The 23,997-nt window shown below is 38.6% G+C and overlaps 1 long non-coding RNA gene across 4 annotated transcripts in view; it reads right to left on the bottom strand.

The window, feature by feature from the left end:
• LOC111923632 (uncharacterized) overlaps positions 1 to 23,997 on the bottom strand; it is a 135,566-nt gene that overhangs the window by 43,722 nt on the left and 67,847 nt on the right. Inside the window, exons 2-5 of one of the 4 annotated variants that reach the window (XR_015275199.1) lie at positions 16,957 to 17,214; positions 16,373 to 16,456; positions 15,627 to 15,731; positions 4,378 to 4,446 (exon numbers count right to left, since the gene is read on the bottom strand). This is a non-coding gene — a long non-coding RNA (uncharacterized LOC111923632). The remainder of the gene's footprint in view (positions 1 to 4,377; positions 4,447 to 15,626; positions 15,732 to 16,372; positions 16,457 to 16,956; positions 17,215 to 23,997) is intronic. The other 3 variants (XR_015275198.1, XR_015275192.1, XR_015275195.1) reach the window with 3 other exon arrangements.

Below are 23,997 nucleotides of genomic sequence, written 5' to 3'. Positions count from 1 at the left end.
GACATATCTTCTTGTTTCATGAGTAAGTCTTTAGTAAATGGCTAACAGTGCTTCATACACTTTAACCAACTGCTGCCCTTATTTAATGCCACACGTACCCAAATCCTTTCCTTCTGCCAATCAAACTTCAAGTGTGCCTTCCAAAGTTTGTCTCAAATTAGAATCCATCATTTTTACCACACTGATACAGAAATCCATCCAGCAGAGCTCTCTTGATCAGCAGGAGGGGAACAAGATATTTCCTGGAATAAAGCTCTTCATTAAAGAACTTTCCCTAACAGGGAAGCATAGTGTGGCTGCTACAGCATGTAATTAGAAGTCAAAGGACTAAAGCTTAAATAAAAAAGCTGTTTGACTGAGTTATTAACTTCCTTAGCTATTAATTTGCAATATATACCAACTCATCACCATCATAGGGATCTTGAGAAGCTTAACCAGTGAATATACCTTAGCACTATAAAATTTTGAAAAGCTGAATATTTGGCTTTATGGAGGCGACCATTCTAGTCAACACTGATATAACTGAAATAGGGCTGGTGAATTTTTAGCTAAAAGAATAAAATGAACCTGTGGTGGGACCTAAACACTTTCCTCTCTCCATTGCTGGGAGAAGTATACTTGGAGCACAAGAGTAAAATGCATTCTATTACTGAGCAATTCTGTTATTTGAATTATTCTTTTTAATAGCCTTAAACATATATCTGGGTATCATCAGACAAAATTTATGAGCACATGGGTCCAGGATTCTTCACCTAGAGCAGAGAAAAGAATTTTCGTCTTCTACTGAAAGCCTTCTCTAAATTGTCAAAAAATTAAAGAAGGAAAAGAAAGTCCTCAGAAAAAGGACGAAAGTTACAGCAGCAAAAAATCCCATTCACTAGGACTAAGCCTTTCACTTGGAGATACATTATAACCATTGGAAGCTACACAGACTTCTATTCTCCCTTTATATAAGCCAAGTTTCATTTAATGAGCCTTTTAAGGACAACTGTGTGCAGTTTTGGGGACCACGTTATAAAAATAGAAATTAAGCTATTAGAGGGCATCCAAAACAGGGTCATTAGGATGGTGAAGGGCCTTGAGGGGAAGCTGAGGTCATTTAATCTGTTCGGCCTGGAGAAGAGGAGACTGAGGGGAAATCTTGCAGCAGACTACAATTGCCTTGTGAGGGGAAGTGAAGGGGCAGGTACTGATCTCCTCGCTCTCATGACCAGTGACAGAACCTGAGGAAATAGGATGAAGCTGAGCCAGGGGAGGTTTAAGTTGTGTGTTAGGAAAAGGTGCTTCCCCAGAAAGTGACTGGGCACTGAAACAGGTTCCCCAGGGAAGTCATCACAGCACCAGGCTTGACAGAGTTCCATAAGCATTTGGCAATGCTCCCAAGTACATGCTGTGGGCAAGACCAGGAATTATACTTGATGATCCTTGAGAGTACCTTCCAACTCAATATATTCTCTGATGCTATGATAACTTAAAGTCAATATGAAGAACAGAATCCATGACACTACAGCTCTCTGTACCACTTGCTACACACACGTAGACTAGCCTCAAAAACTTGCAAACTAAACAGAGCAAAGGGGAAGACCATTACAGAGTTTGGAAACTAACTAAATTAACTGTTTCCATCCAAACAGTTCAACAAAGATTCAGACTTAGCAAAGTGTCTGAACTAGCCCTGCCTCCAGACTCAAAAAATCTGTATCTCATGAGACTCTCCTTTAAGACCTGGCCAGAGAGTGCTTGCTCTGGAGCACCAAGATGCTGCAGAATACTACAAGGCAAGTAAAAAAGAATCCAAGACTCAAGTCTGAACAGGATTATCCTCTAATAATCATAAAATGCCAAACTCATGTACGAGAAAATATATTTTCTCCCTGACATCACAAATGACCTTGGCTCCCAACTTTGCTTCTAGAACCTTTTCAGAACTGTACTTATCTCTGACATTTCTCTGCTTGCCTTTGTCTTTTCCCATGATGTTATCCAGGTCTTCCTTGCTGTTCAAAAAAGATTCTAGTAAAAGAGAGATTTTTTTTAAAAGAAAAAGGATCTGCAAGCAAGTGGAACTATGCATGAGATGTTCATGACTACAAGAGCAATGCAAAATGCTAAAGGTTACAAAGAGAAAAAAAATCATCTTTTCATCACAACTATGAGGAACCAACACATTTTGGATGGAATTCCTGAAATCGCCATAAAAAATCAGGAGAAATAAACAATTCCAGGAACTTGGAGACAAGGTAAAAAAATGAAATTATTCATAGTAATTTACAGAGAACACCATCAGGTTACCACTCACTAACAGCGCAGGAATCACAACATAAAACAGTTTATATAGAAAACATACAGGAAACGCTGCATCTTATGGTCATAACATGGTTATGACTGTGAAAAATCCTCTTCTATTTTGTGGCTTTGCACAGCATTGTGTATGCCCTTCAGGGCAAAAATTGATGTAAGGACTGGAAAATCATTTGGCCTGTGGATGGACTTAATGGGATCTAAGCTGTATTGCCTGGAAGCACACCTAGCATGCTTGGAAAGGAGTAGGTAGTTGAGGGCTTTATAGCATGTTTATACAGGCTCAGACACTAAGACAAAGGTCACCTTGTATTTTGGAGTGTATGACTTCTTGAGACCAAATATCTTTCACTAATCAGTAAATAAATAGCAGGGAACAATGAAGTCTTAACTTTGAAAGGCCTGAAGTGGAGGGAGTAAGAGAAAAGGGGCTGAGCAGATTAGTGAATAAAGTTTTCACCTTACAGAAATACCACCGGTTTTAGAAGTAACTGGTATGGACTAGAGAAAATGGCCTTCAAATAAATCAGAAAATCCTTGAGTTTAAAATCTCTGTTACTGGCAAATCAGAATTAATGTCATCTTATTGCACTGACATGTTTTAAAAAAAAAAATAATTCTGCTATTGTCACAGTGTTGAAACAGGTATCTGTATGTTCAAGCAGTTGTCAAATATTGTAGAGGTATATACAAACTTGTAACTTTAAACAAAAAATTTTCTAAAACTGGAGACAATCTGTTTCCCTAATTGCAACATACACAAAAATCTTGGTTGGAGGGAAAAGTGCTGACTTTATCTTTTTCCACAAACAGGACCTGTGTTCTGAGTGCAAATAAATTGAAATAAAAGAATCAGTAGCATCTTTAGACAGAACCAGGCCCACGTCTGGATGCTATTATTTTTCCTTTTCATCTTAATATTTATTTTCAAACATAAAAAGAGTGTTGAATAAAATATTGTTTGTATTGCAGCTAGGAATAATAATAGTATCCTTTGCTGAGACTAGATAATTTCTCACTCCTGGAAATATGGACTATTTTTCCACCAAATAAAAAGTATTTGTGGAAAGACCCCATCACTCACATTTATTTAACCACTCCATAGAATCAATGGCTTGTTATTGTTGTTGTAGTCACAGCCTCAACAAAGATGCAGATGTAAATGAAATATGTTAAACCAAAAATAATCTTCCTCAATAAAGAATCCATGTGCAAAACAGTAAAGAAATTACACCCTTACTATAACAACATCAGACTTCTGTAAGACATCCACACAGAGGTAGGTCTTTGAGAGGGACCTTTAGGAATGTGTGTCAAGAAAACACATGCCCTGGAGACTTGTTCAAGAAGGTGCATTCCTTTGTTTATATGACCAACAGCTGCAGAGTTTGACCCCAAAGCTAATGTTCAAGCCACTTGCTTCCACAGCATCAGTTGATATAAAGCTGCATCCCACAAAGGTATAAAATTCAGTCAGTGACAATACAGCTACCAAAAGGGGCATCACACAGTGAGAATCATGAGGCAATATGTGATCTACCAAGATACCTTGGCCTTTTTAACATCACACAGACCAGGTTTTCCATCTTGTATTTGATTATCTTTTATGCCACATGTCATTCAAACTATTTGTTTAGACAAGAAATTAAAGGGACTCCAAACAGTAGACAGCTCCTCTGTCAATGCAAAGGGCCATGGTTCCACTGCAGTCCTCAAGGGCAGCGTTCCTTTAACTCTGTTCAAACTCTGGGCTAATGTTTGTACAATTAAAAAAAAGGAGCAAAGGGGTCACTATCACCTTCTGTGTCAGGTGTAAAAGCACCAATGAAAAATAAGTTACAAGAGGAAAAATAAAAGAAGAACGTTAATATTTAAGATCTGGTGATGGGCTCTGAACTAGCTATTACCACTCTGGACAGAGATGGGTTGGAACTCCAGAACTCTCTAAAAAGTTGGGGTTATAATCAATAGTGTCATGAACATGCCAGTTTGGTGCTCAGTAGTTGTCAAAAAAAGCAACAAGAATGTTAGGAATTATTAGGAAAGAAAAGAAATAGAGAATAAAACAAAAATTACCATTATGCCCACATCTTAATTCCTGTGTTCAATTAAGAGCCACTCATCTCAGGAAAAGCATCAGCTGAGCTAGAAGAAACACAAAGAAACATAATAAAGGTGCAAATTTTAGCACAGCTTCCAAACAAGGAACAACACACTGAGATTCCTCAATCTGAAAAAACAGAGATCATGAAAATGGAGATTTAGAGGCATTGGAAAAGGCATAAATAGAACAGGATACAATTACTCTTTTTTTTTTTCTTTACAGTACAAGAACTAGTCGGTATCAAACAAAGTTTTTGGAACGCACCTTCAAAACAAAGAAAGAATAGCTCAGCTGGAGAATTTGTTAACAAACCTGTGGAATGCTAGAAATGCACATCTGTAAAAAAGCTGCTCAGAAAAAAATTTGTGCAGGGAAAAATGAATGAATAAATCCACCAAAGAATCTTAAACATCAAGACAGCATGCCAAGCTGAGGACCTCAAACGACTCGAGGCTGGCAGAGTTTGCCAGCAAGGAGATCAAAATACTTGCCCTGTACTTCTGTGGCTGGCGTATCTTGTATGTCTGCCAAGTGCAAGACACTGTGCCACATGGTCCAATGCAGTCACAATAATGATCAGTTAAACCTGTTTCAAAAAGAAGTCATGAGAGAAAAGCAGAGATTTCTTGCAGACTCAAGGGTCTGTAAGGAGAGCATTTAACTATATGTTTTTGTTCTAAGCTCATTCTTAAATTTAGTAGAACTAAGGCACAAGCATAAATCCTTTCTTAACTGAGGTGTTTTCTGGGATTGAAGGTCTTGTTATTACTATTTATATCAATGTTTTTGCATAGTTGTCTTCACTTTCTGTTATCATTTTCCCAGGTTTAAAAAAAGCAAAATGAGCAAAGTGTTGTGACTATTCATTAAGTGCAGATTTCTGTGACTTAATTCTATCAAAGCTTTGTTGCTAAAGCTGATTATAGCTCCCCTGTACTGCAGAGAAGTTTGTCAACCAAAGATCATCTACAAGGAATAAAATATCTTTATTCACAGTTTCTAATATTCACTCATAACATAATATGTATTTATTTTACTGTGACACTCAAATATAGCAGATGAAAAGCCCCCCAAAGCATTTTCTTTTAAAAATAAATTATTTATAACTTTCAGTGAGTTTCGGGTATACTTTGATTTTAAAAGTTCACTGATTGTGCTCCATTCAAAAAGTACAGAGCAAGAAAAAATAAAGACCTAAAGGAATTTGTGTGTTCAGTGATGCTAATGACTAAGACTCTGGTCATGTTTTCTAGATTTAATAACACATCCTATAGCCTTTTGGACTAATCAAATGAAAGTAGGGGATTTATGTTCCAGTGTGCTGTAAGAAGAGGGCTTAGAAGACTCCCAAAGTAATTTCATTTGACATTCAAAGCTATTTGATTGCAGTTTCTGAACATTTCTACCACATTTGTATTCAGCATGGGGTAATCCGAATTTTGTCGTGTTTTGAGTCTGACTAATACTATTGGTCTCCTTTTTTTCCCTGTTCTGCAGTGCTGATGGCTTCCATATCACTAAGTCAAAAACACTGTGAATACATTCAAAATATCTAACATCAGAAAAATCCCAGCATCACCAGCATATTGAGGGTTATTGTGTAGTATTCAGGGATATGAAATTTAAGGAGAAAAAAAGGGAAGAATTCTTGTATATTAATGGTAACGAATTTTCTGCCACTGCAGATTTTAAAAGGACAGTGAAAAAGCTGCTTCTAATATAGTTTCAGAGGACAAAATGCTGATGCAAAAACATTTGTGAGATTGTATTATTCTAATGATTTTATTTTTGCTAATATGATATGATGGCACAGATGATGTAAAGACAACTTTAACCCTCTTTATATTCATCTTGCTCTTCCACTTTACTTTTCAGTCATCTTACAGGTACTGCACACAAGGTGCATTCTGCTTTATTATCTGGCTGCAAAGAAAACTAGCATCTTCAGCAATTTCTCATGGCTAAAGGACTGGACACTTTTGCAGCACGGTCACAGGGTCAGACAACCAGCTGCTGCCTGAATTTATGATGTAACAAATCCAAGAGACTACACAAATATTTAAAAATGCTGAACCCACTGAACCATGTCAGATTTTCAACTATCGCTCCCGTTTTGACAGGACAGGGACTTTTTAGCTTTCTAGAAAAAGCACAATTAGTAGTTAAATGGATGCTCCAGTTCACATGTCAGCTATTTTTGCAATCAAGATCTCTCTCCTGCCTTTGTTCCAGAGCTGTCCTAAAGTTGTTAAGGCAATAAAAGCTGCTTTGCTCAAAATCTATGCAGATATTTAATGAAAAATGCTGTCATCTTCTCACTGCAACTGCTGCTAGCCCTTCTTTTAATGGCAACTGAGCTAGGAGCTCTGTGAGTGCAGGGCATAGCACTGGATTTGTCCTTGGTAACACAGCTCTTGCAAATGAGTACCATACAACCCTGACTTGCTTTGAAAACACGACAAAAATTTCAAGGAAGAAGACTTCCTCATTCTACTGATAGAGAGGAAGATTAGCAAAAGCTTTAAAAAAAAGGGGGTAAATGGTGGCTACTTCCTATTGACTGGTACAGTCTTCTGAATGCTGCTGGTCGCTCAGTTGGATGGGGGAGTGAATCACAGAATGGAATATCATGTTGGAAAGAACCTCAAGGATCTTCTGATCCAATCCACTGGCAGAAGCACAGTGGGACTAGTATGGCCTGCTAAACCCAGCTCTGAGCTATCAAAAACTTCAGGAAGCTGAAATGCCTGGTGATTGACCATTCTGGAGGCCTCAGAACAAATGTGTTCATACAGGGCTCATTTGTTTCTATGCTGCCCCTCCCTCATCCTCCATCTAAAGCTCAGCAGCACATGGGTTGCTGAGCAGTGTTTCTGCCAAGAGTCCTGCATCAGCCAGCAAAGGGATCCTCTCTGCAGGCTGTGGACAGCCAGTGTCCTGCAGGAGCATTAACAAGAGCTTCTTCATGAGGGACAAAAAGAGAGCCAGAAAAAGCCTAATCTTCACTTTTTTATTAACTATATCCCCACAGAAAAGAGAGGAACAGACCTCTGAGCTGGCAGTAAGTGAGAGAGAAGGTCATAAAAACTCACTTTTATGCAGGTTTTTGCTTTGAGGATTTGGGAAGGCCAGGCTGGTCTTTCTCACGTTGCAGAAGCACTAGCTCAGGATGCTCTGTCATGCAAGCAAGCAAACAAAATAGCTTTTAATAAATGGGGTAGGTCAATGCTTTTGTTACCACTCCTGTACCTGACTATTGTCCTGAACCAAAAGCAATTAAAACAGGGATTATACTTGGACAGCTGCATTTGTGGTGATATGTATGCGTAGCAGAACTCTGCCATGCTTTGAGAAGCTGATCTATTTTTTAGCACCTTGTTATAATTAGAACCAAATGATTTACAATGAATTATTTATTTGATTAATTTCATCCTTTTTTCTTTTCTATCAATGAATTGTCCACCGACAGAATGTTGAATTCTTGAATTCATTTTTAATTTAAGTAATATATTTGATGATTAACTCCAGGTCTGTAAGTTATTCATCATTTTCTAATAATCACAATTCAGAATTTATCCAGTGGCATGCTATTTTCTAAGGTTCAGAGGACATATGGACTCTTTCCTCCTCCCTCTTTGGAACAATATGCATGGTACAACCTTATGCACACTTCTAGAATTTTATTATTACATATACAGTCTTAGATTGTATTATTGTTAAAAATTGAGTAAAAAAGAACAAAAACAAAACCTCTGATACTAAGTCTTACTGTTTAACCCTAATGTTATTTTGAAGGAAAATGAAATAGAAAATCAAACAGGATGAAAACTGCTTCCATATATTTAGAAAATAAATTCTGGAAATTGAGAAAAATTATTATAACAGGCCACAGAATAATATTGAGAAGTCCAGTGATGGACACTTCTATGCAACTCTTCAAGCCAGATATTTTAGGTGGTTTTTTTCATAGCCCCATCTTTTAGTTGGCACAATAAACAATTTCTAAGTGGCTTCTGAAAACAAAGACAAAAGCAGTTAAACACAGAAATTCAACTTAGTCATGGAGGATGTATGATATTACATCACCTCATGGTAAAAATGCCTCCTCTGCCTCATCTCATACAACCTAAATCACCACACCACAAAAATCTGGATCCTAATAATATTTATAAATATCTTTATATCTTATATATCTCTATATCTTATAAATATCTATAATTTGAATAATTTATTTGGTGACAATTTCCTGCTCTGCAGAGATTAATTTCTTGCAAATAACAAATATTCACACGTTGCCATGGTGCAATATGGCACAATTTCCATGAGGTGCAGGCCTCCAAGCCTTCCTCTCCACCTTTCACATACAACACTCATAGTTAGATGACTATTAGTACAGAATCCTGCTTGTCTTACCAGGTGAGGAAGTTTTTAAGCCTCAGGCTATTTTTAATCTTCTGGATGTTTTTAATCCTTGAGAAAGGATGCTCTGTTAATTTCTCATTTTAGTCAGCAGGAGGGAAGGCAGACAATGTAATAAGCACACAGCTGATTGCACACATGAAGACTTGTAAACTTGTCTGTAAATTTTGCCACAAATTATTAACAAGCATCTGCAATGTTCTTACTGAGGAAAAAAATCCTACTTACATAATAGTTCATCACGATAGACACTGAGTGTTCATACAGATGTATTTTTAGCCGGTTCCTATGGAAACGTGATTTATGTGATCACATTTTATATATGTTCCTCAATAACTTTTGATGCTATTAGATAATTTCAGCTACCTCTGACAGAATGATGGACTCCTTTGGTTTGGGGAGCTGGATCAGCTCAGTCTGCATTAGCCACCTGAGAATCTACTGACTGAGGCTATAGGATGAGGTGAGGAAAGAAGATGGCACATACCCCAGGCACAGAAATGTTGTTATTCAGAGTTCATGAATTACCATGAAACACAAATCCACGGGAAACATTGGTCCAGATGCTTATAGAAATCCTTGTCTGAAAAGTACAGGCTATTCCACTGGCCCAGAATTAGGTTAAATCTTGAAGAAGAGAGATGGCCATAATGTGGTGTTTTCAGTTAAAGCATATAATGAGGAAAGCTTAAATCTGCTCTTACATTTGATATAAAACTCGGGTTGTTGATTCTAAAAATATCAACCCCAGACACAAAGCTGCTGAGCATGCCTAACTCTTGAACCTGCAAGTACAAATGTAGAGGCATTATTTCCAGGCACACATGAATGTCCTGTTTAAGTAGGTTGAGAGAGTCCTGGTGCTTATAATCTCCTAAAGAACTCTTCTTTATATTCCTTAAAATCTGTTCATAGCCTGGATGTTGTGTATGTCTACCTCACTGAGGATATCAGCTTCAGTTGCTCTTTCTCTAGAGTCCTTATCTTTCCAATGTCATGAGGATAAGCAGAGCAGAAAACAGTTCAGATAGTCACAACAGCCACCTTTAGGAAAATGTGCAGTTTGGATTATGAATGTTGTTTCCTCCAGTGGGTGACACCTAGCAGGTCCCACAGGAAAATCAAACTTAAAAAAAAAAAGCAAGCTTCTACTCATTGTCTTCTTTGCTACCCCAATTTTCTTGGTGGATCACTATAGAAGGTATGTAATGACAAGTGTTCTTTCTGCCTGCTTACTCTTCCACTGCTTTTAAGTGAGTTACAGACACAATTCTGAAAGATGGTTCCCTGTATACCCTGACATGAAAATCCAGATCCCTGAAGAACTGGAGCAGTTCCCTGGTTCTACCTCACTCCCATGTGCCATAGCAGATGAAAACCTCCTCCTCCCAGGTGACCAGTGCTCAAATGCTCACTGGGTCTTTTATCACTTTCCAAACAAAAGTGAGGTCCAGGACCCCAACTCTCCACAGAATTCCAGCCCTAAATGAATTTGTACATCACATAGTGCCAATTTTACATTTTCACCCTGCTTATCCTCGCTATGGCTGCATCCACAAACCACTATCCATGGAAGTTTCAACTGCAAGTAACTTTCATTTTCAGCAGTTTTTATGTGTGTTGTTATTCCCATGCATGTTGTTTTAGCAATGCTCAGCAAAATCAAGCATGTTTTTTGGTTGTTTTTTTTTTGTCATACTAATAAGAGATGTTAAGATTTTAAGGAATCTTCACAAGGATAGGAGTAGTAATAACAAGGGAAATGTCTCCAGCACGACATTTAATTTAAAAGTGCTGAAATAAGAACTTAAACTCTTCTGGACACTCTAGGAGTTGATATCTGGCTTTGTGGGTGTGTACACATGTCTGTGTGCTTCTGTGTGGCTCCCACACCTGCAGCTCATAATCATACATAGTTTTAAATGAGTTGAGAAAATGAAAATTACCTTCAAATGTAAGGAAAATGCATCTGACATACCTCTTGTTCCAGCACTTGCGAGACTCACTATAATTACTACTGTGAGCTTGCAGGCAGATGGCAAACGAGGCAGCACCTTGAATTCAGTCAGCAGGATGCTGCAGAATTGCTCTCACTAACATTTTGTTCAAGATGTTTCAACACACAAATCTAAAAACTGGCAACCAAGACATAACTACTGCGATTATTAGTGAGCCTTAAATAACAAGCACGTTACCTCTCCACCAGCCTTCCCCATCTCTCTGCACCCACAGAGTGTCACCTATGCTGTACCCAACCTGGCTGCATGTGCTTGGCCCCAATTAATGTTATTACAGACTCCAAGATAGAAGGAAGGGTCTGCATTAACAGATGAAATTGAAAAGGACCAGATTCTTTTCCAAGGGAAGAAAATAATCTTGCTCATATCAAGGAGATAATTTTGAGACAACACTGGCATCCAAGTGACCTGGTGGTTGCCAGCTGCCTGAGTCTTACTGAGCTTTTAATATGACAAAAGGAAGGAAAGGGAGGGGGAAATGAGAGCTTTGGGAAGATAAGGCTTTTAAAAAAAAAAAAGGAAAACATAATAGGCTAAATATCCATCTGCCTTAAGGCAGAGGGTTATCTCTATTCATTTTTTTTAATCCCCCTGGCTCCTTGACTAGGGGACTTGGGAATATCTCTTTGCACAAGAAATCTCTTCCAGTGGAACTGTGGAATAATTTGAGAGGTTGCAAAGGAAAGAATGTTTATATGTCTGAACAGCCTTATGAAACTAATACCAGAATCCTACTACAGTAACAGAACCAGACAGAAGAGGGTTACCTATGTTCTCTTGCTTCCATTTTAAAAGAAATGGCATTTATGCTGGGGGTTGGGTTTTTTTTAATTTTGTTTGCTACATAAGATGTGATTTTACACTTCTGGAGACCCTCCTTACATAGCTACATTGCTGGAAAAGCAAACATTGGCTCTTCAGCTGCTGTTGCAGAGCAGCCAGCTACCACACTGCTGATTTAGACCACAGGAATGAGCACTTTGCAGTATTTCCACAACCAAGTCCAAGTACTGCATGTAAGGATGAAGTGATTAGAGCAGCTTTCCCTAAGAACAATGAATTTCCCTTTCTGAAGTCACTTTAATCCATGTTTTGCATAACTTAAATAAATGGGTAGAGTTTATACTGCAAAGGTATTGCAAACTATTCTTACTGTTTACTAACTGTTTATGCTTGTACGCTGCTAGGATTTATTCCAATTCACAGAAAGAGGGGTTTTTAGTGACATAATACATAAAACTAAGATTAATAAAGTACATAAGACTTCCTAAAGAAAGAGTGTTTCTCCCATGACCTGCACTCAGAATGATGCTGGTGTGAGAGTAGAATCAGGGTCACGATTTCCACCAAGAAATTTAAGGGTAAAGGCAGAACACCTATTCTTTGTAGCACAGGGTGGCTCAGCTGCAGCAAAGGACAATAAATGCAGTACATGGCATATAAAGGGCAGATAAAAGTTCCCATTTTATTCTTCCACTGAGATGCTCAGAAAATTATGAGTTTTGCTTCTTGTGTATTTGGCAAATAAGAGCAAACATGGAGCTTGTGATGCTGCAAAGAGTCGCATCTACTGTTGTGTCATTCACTAGCTTGATCTTGTGTCCACAAAGGTTAAGAGTGAATAGAACAGCAATTTCTCTTTCACTGGCAAACCACACCACATGATCAAGTGCCTTATCACTGCTGTCAATACTGTATTTGACAACACATTTTACATGCAGATGGATCTTTTTTTACAAATACTTATCAAAGGTAATAAACACCTGCTTTCCTATAGCCTAGATCTCAAGGTGATTCCCACTTACATTTTATTGCAAATAAATTACATGAGGTCCATGCTGTCCCTTATCTCATTAAATTTATCTTAGGGTAAAACTAAGGTATCTTATGTTTTCTTCATGATCATGAAAGTGTGACATATACTGGGGGGTTAAAATAATTAATGCCAGCAATATTTTGCACCTTGGAAAAGACATCTGGGGCCTGCTCTCAAACAGCATAAAATGACTCATGTGGCAAGCACTTCTGTCTTACAGAATCCACTCCAGTGGGGTAAGAAAAAAATGCCACTTGCCCACTTTCTCAGTGACACAGCTTGGCTATCTAGGCATCATCACCAGCTTTTGATGGAATACAATGAAGCTGTGTTTTGTAGTGAGTGTTGCCTTCAAGGTGTGTATACAGACAGCAAGACTGAGAACTTTGTTGCTTTGCTGTAAGGGTTAAAATCTGCCAGGAGTGGGCTGCTAGATTTGGTCAGAGTTGTACTGAGGCACTGACAGGAAGGCAGAAAAGTAACAAGACTAAGAGGAAGTATTTGCTGAATATATATTTTCATAACCTAGATAGCTGTAGATAACAAGTTAGAGCATCCTATTTCTGATATAAACAGCAGCAAATTAGTAGATGAGGTATACAGGGGCTATGCCTCAGCCAGAGGTCACAAAAATAACACAGGAAAAATAATACGGGGGCGGAGGGAAGCGTCAGCATTTTAACAGGCTTTGCATAATACTGTGACAAGAACTACAGCAAACAAACCACACAGATCAAGAATGCAGAGGGTTGCAGACAACACTCAGATCAGAGCAAGGGTGTTCTGTAGGCACAAAAGCTGCTGATCAAAGAGTGACATCCTCCCCATCACTGAGCAAGCCGTTCCTTTGCTAAAAGCCCTTTAACACAGCATAGCAGGAAGCAAACACTTTGAGCAGGAGTAAACTTTGAAGAAGGCAGACATGCAAAGGAGCACCATGTATTGGAGCAATTAATACCGAGAAACAAATTCTATTTCCTGCTAATCCTTTCATGTTGTCAAATAGGCAGCCCAAAATAGGATCAGGGAAAAATACTCTAAAAGGTCACAGGGAAGGATTACAAACAGATCATAAGGTAGGAATAAACATTAATATTTTTACATAATATAGATCTACATCTGCTGAAAATCAGGCCCAACTGTTCACATACTTCTCACCAAACTTATATGAGAGCACATCAGTTAACATTATTAACAGAAGATATTTTTTCCCTGACTGGAGCTGGCATGGGGGAAGCCCAGAATCAGGGCATTTCCACTCTCAATATTGTAATGGCCAGATAACACACCTTCCCATTTTTAATTGATGTACCCACCAGATTTTGCCAATGAATTAGCATTAGCAGTGTTGAAGCATTGTTAATGACAAAAATTACATCTGTAGCACATTATACTTTCAGAGTGCATTAAGTTAAATAGTTAATAAATTAATTGATCCTTAACAATATAAGTAGTCTGCTATTTAGACAAACATTTTGAAGTGAATAACAGAAGGCAGGCACAGGTTAAGGGCCCTGCCTATGATATTGCAGGAGAGGAAATAAGAGAGTCTAGATTAATCCCAAGTTAAATGCTGATTATTAAAAGAAGGTGATGCTGAATTTGACTTAAATAATGTAGGCAGAAACCTTCATTGAATACCATGACAAGCAAGAAACAATGAAAATCTGTCCCTGAGATTACCTCAGTTGATTAGAGCACGGTGTTAATAACACCAGGGTTGTGGATTTGGTCCCCGTACAGGCCATTTACTTAAGAGTTGGACTTGATGATCCTTGTGGGTGCCTTCCAACCGTGAATATTCTGCAATTCCTGTTGGCTGAGCTACTGTGTTAGGACAGTATTAGCACTTAACATTCTTCTGTAAGACAGTCAGGGGTTTGAAAGCATGATTTATGACATCCACAGACAATTGTACTCCTTTATGAGACACAGAGACAAGATAAATTTGCTTTAGCTTATTTAGAAGCTCTTGGGAGAAAAAAAAAAGTATTGCAAGTCTTTATGTAGGAATAAAACTGGTAGATATACATTTAAGTCAGTAAATTTCCCAGAAAACTATTATATTATAAGGCCAAGAAGACTCCAAGTAGCAAACAGTTACACTTTTCAATCACACATTTCCTTATACAGAAATAATCCCATGGCACATGAAAAGACATTTAGAAAAGTATAGTTGTACTAGTCCAGCAACTGCCCCTTAAAGACTTCCCCATGGAAAATGATTAAGACACTTTTTCCACTCCATTGCTTTCCAGAAAAATGTGGAGCCATTCTTTATTCACTCTAATAGAAATGAAAACACCCCATTTTTTAATTAATAATCAAAAATCCAGGATCCCCAGTCACAGTGGGAAACTGCATGATCAGAAACTGCAGTGCTGCCCTTCAGGGAACTACCAGAAGCTCTCCATCCCTGCTCACCAGTGGGAAATCTTGCTGTGGCACAAGTTTCCTAAAGACAACTCATTATCAGACTGTATATTTAAATCTCATTTAAAGAGTGCTTTGTAGACTTATACAAGTCTATACCTCTTCGAATTCACCCAGAACTAATGAGAATTACTGCAGATGAGCAATGCTGGGCTCTGTCAACACAAACTGAGGAAGTTTCTGTGACACATGCTTTCTCTCTGTGCAACTCCAGCAGACACCATAATTCCTTAGTCTCTGTGGAATAGGTGCTACAGTCACTTAGCTGTTTTGCATGAAGAAGCAAATAAAAATTAAATTTTTCATTTATTTTACCTTGCATTATTATGAAAGAAGCATTTCTATTGTCAGGGTATGTTGAGTAGTTGTATGGAGTATTTTCAAAGTCCAATAATAAGGCAATTCATAGACACAAGGTAAAAATGGAAAACAAAAAAATGGAAACAAAAAATGGAAAACAAAAAATGGGGAAGTGCTAAAGAGCTGAGTTGGCCTTAGATATGTATTTTCACAAGTGACAGAAATATGACCTTACCTAGTGGTTGTAGCAACAGGATTAGTAGCTAAGAGGATCAGGCTCCTATTCTGGCTGAGTTGCCCTCCTAATGGAAAACAATTAGTAAAATCAGTTGATGTTAACCTGTAATAAAAAAAAAAATTGAGATGAGGAACTGAACTCGAAACAAATTCTCTGCAGGAAAATTGGTTCAAAAGTTTACAGAAAAAAACTCATTATATCTAAAGCAATCACTTCCATTTTGGTACCAGAGATCAACAGAACTTAGTAGAGATATTTCATGGTCTTTCTACCTTCAGATATCCTGCTTTGAAAACTATTATTCTAGGTAAAGAAGAGATGTGTTTAAGAAAATAAATCAGCACCTTTTTTCATATAATTTAAACTACAAAAGTGAAATTGCAGTGAAGTTAATGGCTTCTAAAGTAGTTGCTACAAGAAGCAGTCCTCTCTTCTTGCATGGTTTTCATGATAAAAAGAAAAGGAAAGAAAAGTTCAGTCTTTCTATAAAAAGCAATGCAAGTTTTTCCTGTGCAGTGATAAAATTTGGTTCAGCATCTCATTTTGCTACAATTTATTTATGAATTCTCTCCAGTCAGTTCCTGTGTTGGGACATGATGAAAGATTGGGTACCCTGCTTAGCATATTTCCTATTGCCATCTAAGGTAAAAGGTGAATGATGCACAGGAATTTTAGATTCCAGTTAGGCATTCACCTAACAACATATGAGTCATTCTTGTTTCTATGCAAATGTCATCCTTCACCTGAAGGAAAATTCCTGCCTCTTCATATTTAAATCTCATCTCGTTTTCATGGATATCTGAACATCACCACATCCTTGAAATTTTCTGCAAATACATTGAGGGACAAAACATCTTTATCTTTTTTTACTTATTTCACCAAACCAAATGCTCTTCTTAATTCAGACAGTAAGAAAATGTCAGCTATTAGAGAAAATATAAATACAATTAAAATCATTTCCCTCCTTGGGCAAAGAAGATGACACCAAACACTGAAGTGCAGTTGGCAATTTGTAGCGTTCACTTCTAGAGACCCCACTCCTAGTGACAGGCCTCTCTAATGCCCCATGGCACATAAAGGGATAACCTAAAATCAGGATAAGGGAGAGCAAAGAATGAGCTGAATTCCACTGAAAAATTCTAGATATCTAGATTTTCCCCCAAAAGCTCTGTTCTTGTTCTGACATGGTTAAAAACAAACAACAATGCCCTCATAGAAGCCTTCTGGCATAAGCATATCTGATTGAGACCATAATCAGATCTACTAAGTTACTGTGGGTCGAAATGGGATGACACTGCTACAGCCTGGGGTACCACTGCAGAGTTACCTTTGAAGTGGTCATTCTTCATGGGACATTCTTTCAGGTGTAGTCCACTGGCCTTTGAACCACACACTGGTCTAGTGTCTAAAGCAGAGCATAAGTTTGCAGTGGAGATGTGGCATTTAAATTGATTTCCAGTGTGGAAACGCAGTGAAGGTCCAAAGGGTTCTGGCATGGAAACTCTGAATGCTGGGCACAGCAGTGGAAATCCACCTTGTGGACATAACACTGACCCTTCCATAGGCTGTGAGCTGTTGGAGAATACTGAAAAAGGACAATTTAAAAGATAGTCTGGGCCATTTACATGCATGCTTTGCTCCCTATGGATTCACCCAGGTGCTTGGAGCAAACAGGGCTAGCCAGAATGACACACTGCTCCCATTTGGTGACAGCACTCCATCTGCTCATCCCCTCCCTGCCTCAGAAGATAACAGAGAACTCAGTCATCCTCCAAGAAAGCACAACAAATAAACTGCTTTTGCAAGGCCACATGCCACATCCCAGCAGCCCTGGGCCACAGCCTGCTAACTACAAACAGGCTGAAGAGAGCGCTGCCATGCCTCAGTGAAAATATCCCTGGTGACCCAAAGTCTCAGGCCAATGGCCTGCTAGGAGAAAGCCAGGAACTCTGCTCCCTTCAGCACAGAAGCGCTGGCAAGGAAGAGGTTGACATTTGTAGCCCAGCCATTAGCCATGAGAGCAGTCACCCCAGTTTCCCTAGGGGCCAGCCCAGGTGGTGGAGCTTGTGGATGTATTGCAGGCAGTGCAAGATCAGCCTGAACCCTGCCAGCAATTCCCATGGGTTTTTGTGCCCCACTTAGGAGATCATCTGAAGAGGTAAATGCCTCCCAAGTCGTAGTCCCAGTAGCAGCAGCACAGTTACACAGAATTTACTTTTATGTTTCAGCAGCATCCAGCTCTGTTCGAATTAAATTCATAACTTGGTTTTCCATGTAGCACCTGTGGAATTTCTGAAGTGCATTCACATAGGACTATTGGTTTTTACTTCAGGCAAGAGAAGCGAATGAAAGTGCAATGATTTAAAGGCACAGGAAAGTAAAATTTGAGCCTTAGCTTAATCACTAAAAAAAGTAAAGAATCACTAAACAAACTAATTATAAACTCTAGGAAACAAGAACCCTTCCTCCCAAAATTATTTTCTAAACACTAGATAACAGTAAAGAAGAATATTTACTTGGACACTTTACACAGTTTTATTACTTTTAAAGAAAATTACTTGCAAAACTACCTGTGATGTACAGATAACTACCAAAATAAACTGTTCTCAGCATTAAAATTAATATCTCACCCAGATGTGAGGAAATAATGTGTGTTTTCCTATTGCTTCTAACTAAAATGCCTTGTCAAAAGACAAAAAATAAGGAAAGCTTATTGTGTTTCTTTTTCTCCAGAGAATCTTGCATTTAGTGGTCATTTTTGCATTGTTTAAGTACCAGAAAAAACTCGTGGTGGTCAAGCAGGAGCATACAATCATTTAGCTGCTCTAATTCTTTTACCAGCTCCTATGTTCCTGCTACATCAGAGATATCAGATGAAAAGGGAGCAAAACCGGACAAAAGCAGCTGGGTTAGAACTGGATGTTAAAATAACCCAGAGACACAAATAGACAGGGAAAAATAATCATGTCAATTTTAAAAAGAAACAGAATATTTATGATGGACCAAAAAGCCTGGAAGGGAATAGCTGCTTCCCTAGTACAAGGATGAAAACAATTCACTATCCTGACACAGTATTATGATATTTACATCTCAGGTGCAGGGGAAAGAGGAACATATTTAAAATGTGCCAAATAATTCACAGATATATTAAGCCAGTCCATCTGGAAACGAGACATAGATCTCTGGAACTTCCCTCAATATCAGATTTAGAGGATGTATTTCATATATTGATTGGCTGTTTAAAACAAACACCTTACAGCTGACCTCAAATGTTTCATCTATTAGAACCAAGTGGTTTTTCAAGTTCCCCATTCTAAATATGCTCTTGTGGAAACAGAGGTGAGGGAAAGAACTGCAGTGCAAGTTCAAGTGCAAGACAAACCAGGGTTGAGAGGCAGTGGGCAGAGGTACAGGAAAATCCCAGAGCTATAGCTTGGATCCAGCCAGAAGCAAGGCTTGTGCATCAGCCCAGGCAGCAACAAAGGGGAGGGACTTCAGAGCACAGGACCTAGAGGTACCTTCCAACCTAAATTATTCAACAATATTAAATGGTGTTGATGTACTGATGATGTTATCACAGTACTGGGAGAAAACGCAGGGAAAAAAATGGGATTTGCAAAATCTATCCATCTCCAGATATCAAATTTATTTCTGCAGGCCAAACCACATCACAGAAGTGGTTTCTTGTTCCCCAACAATGGCAGTATCACAGGTATCCCACTGACTCCATTTTCCCTGAGCCTTTTGCTCCATGTCCTCTGACTCATCTGTAGTTTGCTCCCTGTCACAGCATTCCCACATATCAGAAATATGGAAGTCCCTTACCCTTTAAAGTTTCCCCACTCTATCCCACAACACCTACAGGAATTTTACAAATCTTCCCTGGTGCTGATTTTCTGTATTTTCACTGCATTCACCTTAGCTGCAAACACCTGACAAAAAAAAGGTAGAAGTATCTAGCAACTATGGCAGGTGTTAAAATCCTGCACATCATTTTTATCTGGTACAACAGGCCACCACAAGACATTATGCAACTGACCCAATGTGAAGGCATTAAAAATAATAGAGTTTAATGATACATGTCTTTTGTAATCTGCTGAGGACTGCTCCTGTCCCCACTGAGAATCAGTAACCACATTACTGGAGGCAGAACCAGACCTTCTACGTCAGCACCGCCCATCCACATTCTAAATAAGTTGTACAAGGAAACATATTAGTTTCTAATCTTGGTTCTTCAGTGCCTAAATAAGCCTCATCACCATAGCAACAGATGGCTTCACAATCTTTAATGCCTCTATTTTCACAAGTCCTCTGAGAAATAGAGGAGGACAGCTGTCCCCATTTTACAACTGAGTAACTGTGATGCAGAGAGGCAAAGTGATTGGCCCCAAATCCTGCAAGAAATCTATGGAGTGCAGGATGTCAGGGCACCAGGTCTCCCAAGCATCCTACCAGTGCCCCAACCTCCTACTCCAACCTCACTTCTGAAAGTACCTTCTATGCCTATGGCTGCACCAACAGACTCTGAAAACCAAGCTTTTTCACAGAGAAGCTCAGGCCTTCATTAAATCTACTGTCACTTCATAGATTGAGATGTTTTTGATTGATTGATTTCTTCATTGGACAATCATCTGCCCAGGAAGTTGAACTACAGAGGAAGTCCAAAGGGAATTGGAAAAAAAAAATTGATTTGGCCAATTTAGTTAGTCAGAAAACACTGACGAAAGTGTGGGAATCTCAGGAGTTTGTAAATATTTGAAAGACTGCATAGGGAACCAGATCTGACCTTTTTTTCCCGTAGCATTTGGCAATAATCCAACTTCTACCCTGTATTCAAGGGAACATAATCATTAAGTAGTTGGCAAAACTAATATCTGTCCAGTTGTTCTTCCCTGTGAAATAGCTACATAAAAACATAAAGTCCATAACCTGGAAAGAGCAAAAGTGTGCCCCACACCTGTGCTTTTATGTGTGTTACACATATCCTTATTTCTGGGCATAAATATATAAATTCCAAAAGTGGAATATTCTGTTCTGGGACTCTGCTTTAGACTGTTTCATAAAATTTAGTCATTAATTCAGTATTTGTTTCTGAATAGATGTTGTTCTGTCTTGTCTCAAGGTTCAAGTAGCAACTTTTTTTTTTCCTCTATTTATAATGATTTATAGGTAAAACAACCTATAAAAAAAGAAGCAAGACAAAACTAATTTATCAATATAATCTTTTTCATTTACAATTAGCATCAGAGTTACATATGAAACATCTCAACCTTAAAATGCCTCTGCTTATCACAGTAGTCTACACTGTCTATATTTATAAAGGAATTTGCACAAATGCCTTTAAACTGATGCAATGATGACTTTTATTTCACTTTTCTACTTCTGGTATGTTGAGTTTCCTATTATACTGGCTTTGTTTCAGGAAACTGCTTCATTCATTCCTCAGGAAGAACTGCTTCAAGAGGGGCAGATGGTAGCACCTACAAAGTGAAATACGGAAACTGTCTCTACATGGCAGAAGTGTCTCCCTGGGTGCTGGTGAATTTTATACTTTTTAAAAGGCGTATTTTACTTTGGAAACAGAAGCAATTACTTTTAATTGTGCTTCTCAGCATGAAAAACTTACAAAAGGCATGTTTTCCTCCTCCTCAAAGTCAGACCCGTATATTAAAAACAGAAACACACTGATACACACTGAAAAACAGGCCATAGTTGTCCTGGGAATATATAGTTGCTCTGCTAAGCGTGACTGCATAAAGAAGTTATGTTATGTATGGAGTTGCCTGAGGTTTATCTTGGCTGTCTTAACTTTGATGAGATTAGATTTGCAGAATCAAATGCAAATACAGCCTCTGCCTCACTACAATAAACCTTGGCACTTCTTTAAGCTACCAAAACGTGTCAATGCTTCACTGTATCAGCTACTTTAGAGCATTAGCACTTTTTCCCTTACTTAGGCAGAAAAGGTTAAAATCCAGGACAGATGCTTTAATCTAAAGATTAATTAGCAGAGAGAGCTGATACCACACAGAGCATGCAATTTGGACAGTGTGATTGACCTCTTGATCCCACACACCTTGGTGGACCCTGTGAGTCATATTCTGTCTGACAGACACCAAAAAAGGCATCAAGAGAGCACCAAGTTGATCACATTACTTTCTTTTGGGGGCAGTCTAGTTGCCTCCCTTTAGAGGCAAAGAAAACTGCTATGGGATGCCTGAGATATTCCCTGGTTCTGGGGGGCACAGCACTGCCAGAGTCATCACCACTACATACAACCCAGCAGAAGGTAGGACGTGGAGATTCCTCAAGGATATATAAAGCAGGGGAATATTGTGTGCCCAAACCAGGTATCCAAATGGCAAAAAAAAATTATGCCATGGTGAATATACACATGAGGAACCAAAGAAGTAAAGGGCTTTAGTGACTGCAAATGTACAATCAACATCTTTTGCCCACAGTGAGGGAAGTTGGGATTTCATGTGCATCAGTCTCCATGTGCAAAAAATATCTCTAATGACACAAGATGTTCATATTCATAACCATTGGAAAAGTTTAGCTCATACAAAAAGCAAGGTACAAGGTAGAACATGGATAGAAAAGCATATTTTCAATCCTTGTTCATCCCACATAGAAAAATAAACTTCCCTTAGACTGCTACTTTCACTTCATTGATATAGTCTCTCTAGCACAAAGTGCAACCAAATTAACAATTGCTTTTATTAAAACCATTTTTCTTCTGTATTTTACCCGGTCAGAGATTTGTTTGACACTGTCTAGAATTTAATAGACATAAATTTAAAGACTGCCTGGTAAGAAGCAGACCATAATCTCAATTATCCTTAATTCAAAGAGATATTGAAAAATAGATAAATTGCTTTCTTGAAAGACCCTGGAATCAGATTCCTACCCATATTTAGCTCTATTTAATTAAGGAATAATACAGTTGAAATATGAAGCTTCACTCTCTGACCAACATAGTTTTCTGCTCAACAGAGGATTGAAATCCAGAATACTTTAATTGCACTGTTAAAAACCGATATCAAACATGTTACATATTTGCACATATATAAAGCAACAAACAAAGAAAAACAAAACTAAAACAACACAATCCAAAGCCCTGAGAACTGCCCTACTTCCTGAAAATAGCTTTGTGCACCTTGATGAGGAGAGGCAGGTCATGCACAGCAAACTGTCCCAAGAGGTTCCCCTAAATTTTATGAAACTGCAATTGCAGATGTATGTGTTTTATGTAGGAACAGCTCACAAATTCACAAAAACACACAAGAAGATGAGAGACAGAGCATGAATCTGCCCTCTTGCTTGAAAGGAACTGAGATAACACAACAGGAACAGGCTAAGACTGTGAACAAGGCACATGGAGGACAAAAGGGTTTCTTGTTTTGTCACCAACAAAATTGGTAGAGGAGGTCACAGGAGCTCAAAGCTTAACCAGACACTGTGATCAGAGCTACCTATTAGTTTAACACTCTTGTTTGGGTTGGTAGATGTCAATGTACATCTGCACATTGCCAGACTGTATCATTGATTCATCTCCTCTCCAGGGATCTCCTGGAGAGATCATGCCCCAAAAGACTTAAAGGGTATGCCAATATGGGCAAAGAAAACAGTTTGGAACAGAGAATTCAAGTCAGTAGCACGGGAAAGGTGGTGCAGGGAGAGGTTTTCACAGAGCCTCTGTTGCATTCCTGAATTCAGGTTCATGTTGAGGAAAACTGGAAAAAACTTGGTCCAGATATTTAGCTGGTTCTCAGGTCAAAAGACAACAGTTGCAACTTCCCACCAAAGCAAAATGGAGATTCTTCCAGTTAATATTCCCCTCACACTAACACACAAATGCACACAGCATGTCTCCCTGCTTTCCCTGTCACACTTTGCATACTCTTAAGGAGGTGATGTGGTAACAACTGAACACTGGTAATGCCTTGGCTCTGGGCTTGGCTGCAAGGATAATCCACAACACGTCCCTATTTCCAGCAGGCAGAACTATTTCCAGTGTTTCTACCCAGAACGGGGCACCGTGGGCCAAGAAATGCTGCAGGAGGTTTCTAAATGCGTTTTATTTGTTGATTAGCTTTGTTTATCAGAAAGTCCCTTCTCTCAGCTGCTTTTTTCATTAAGTCAGTAATAGGGCACCTCAGCAACTGCTCAGCCACCAGAGATTTTAAGAATTCTGCAGACATCTATGAGGATTACAAGCATATCAAAAATATAGCGGGAAGGTACTGCAGAGGAGAAACTTCATTACTAGTTTAGTGATTGGGTTGAAGTATTGAAACATTCCTAACAATGTAACCTGCTTCCTTGGTATTTTGCAAGCACTGCTCTGACTTTATTGATGAGCTGA

This window comes from Cyanistes caeruleus, chromosome 1 (genome assembly GCF_971803275.1).
Source record: "Cyanistes caeruleus chromosome 1, bCyaCae1.hap1.1, whole genome shotgun sequence".
In the NCBI taxonomy this organism is placed as follows: Eukaryota; Metazoa; Chordata; class Aves; order Passeriformes; family Paridae; genus Cyanistes; species Cyanistes caeruleus.
Note: the sequence above shows the minus strand (reverse complement) of the source record. Positions and strands in the feature narration are given on the sequence as shown.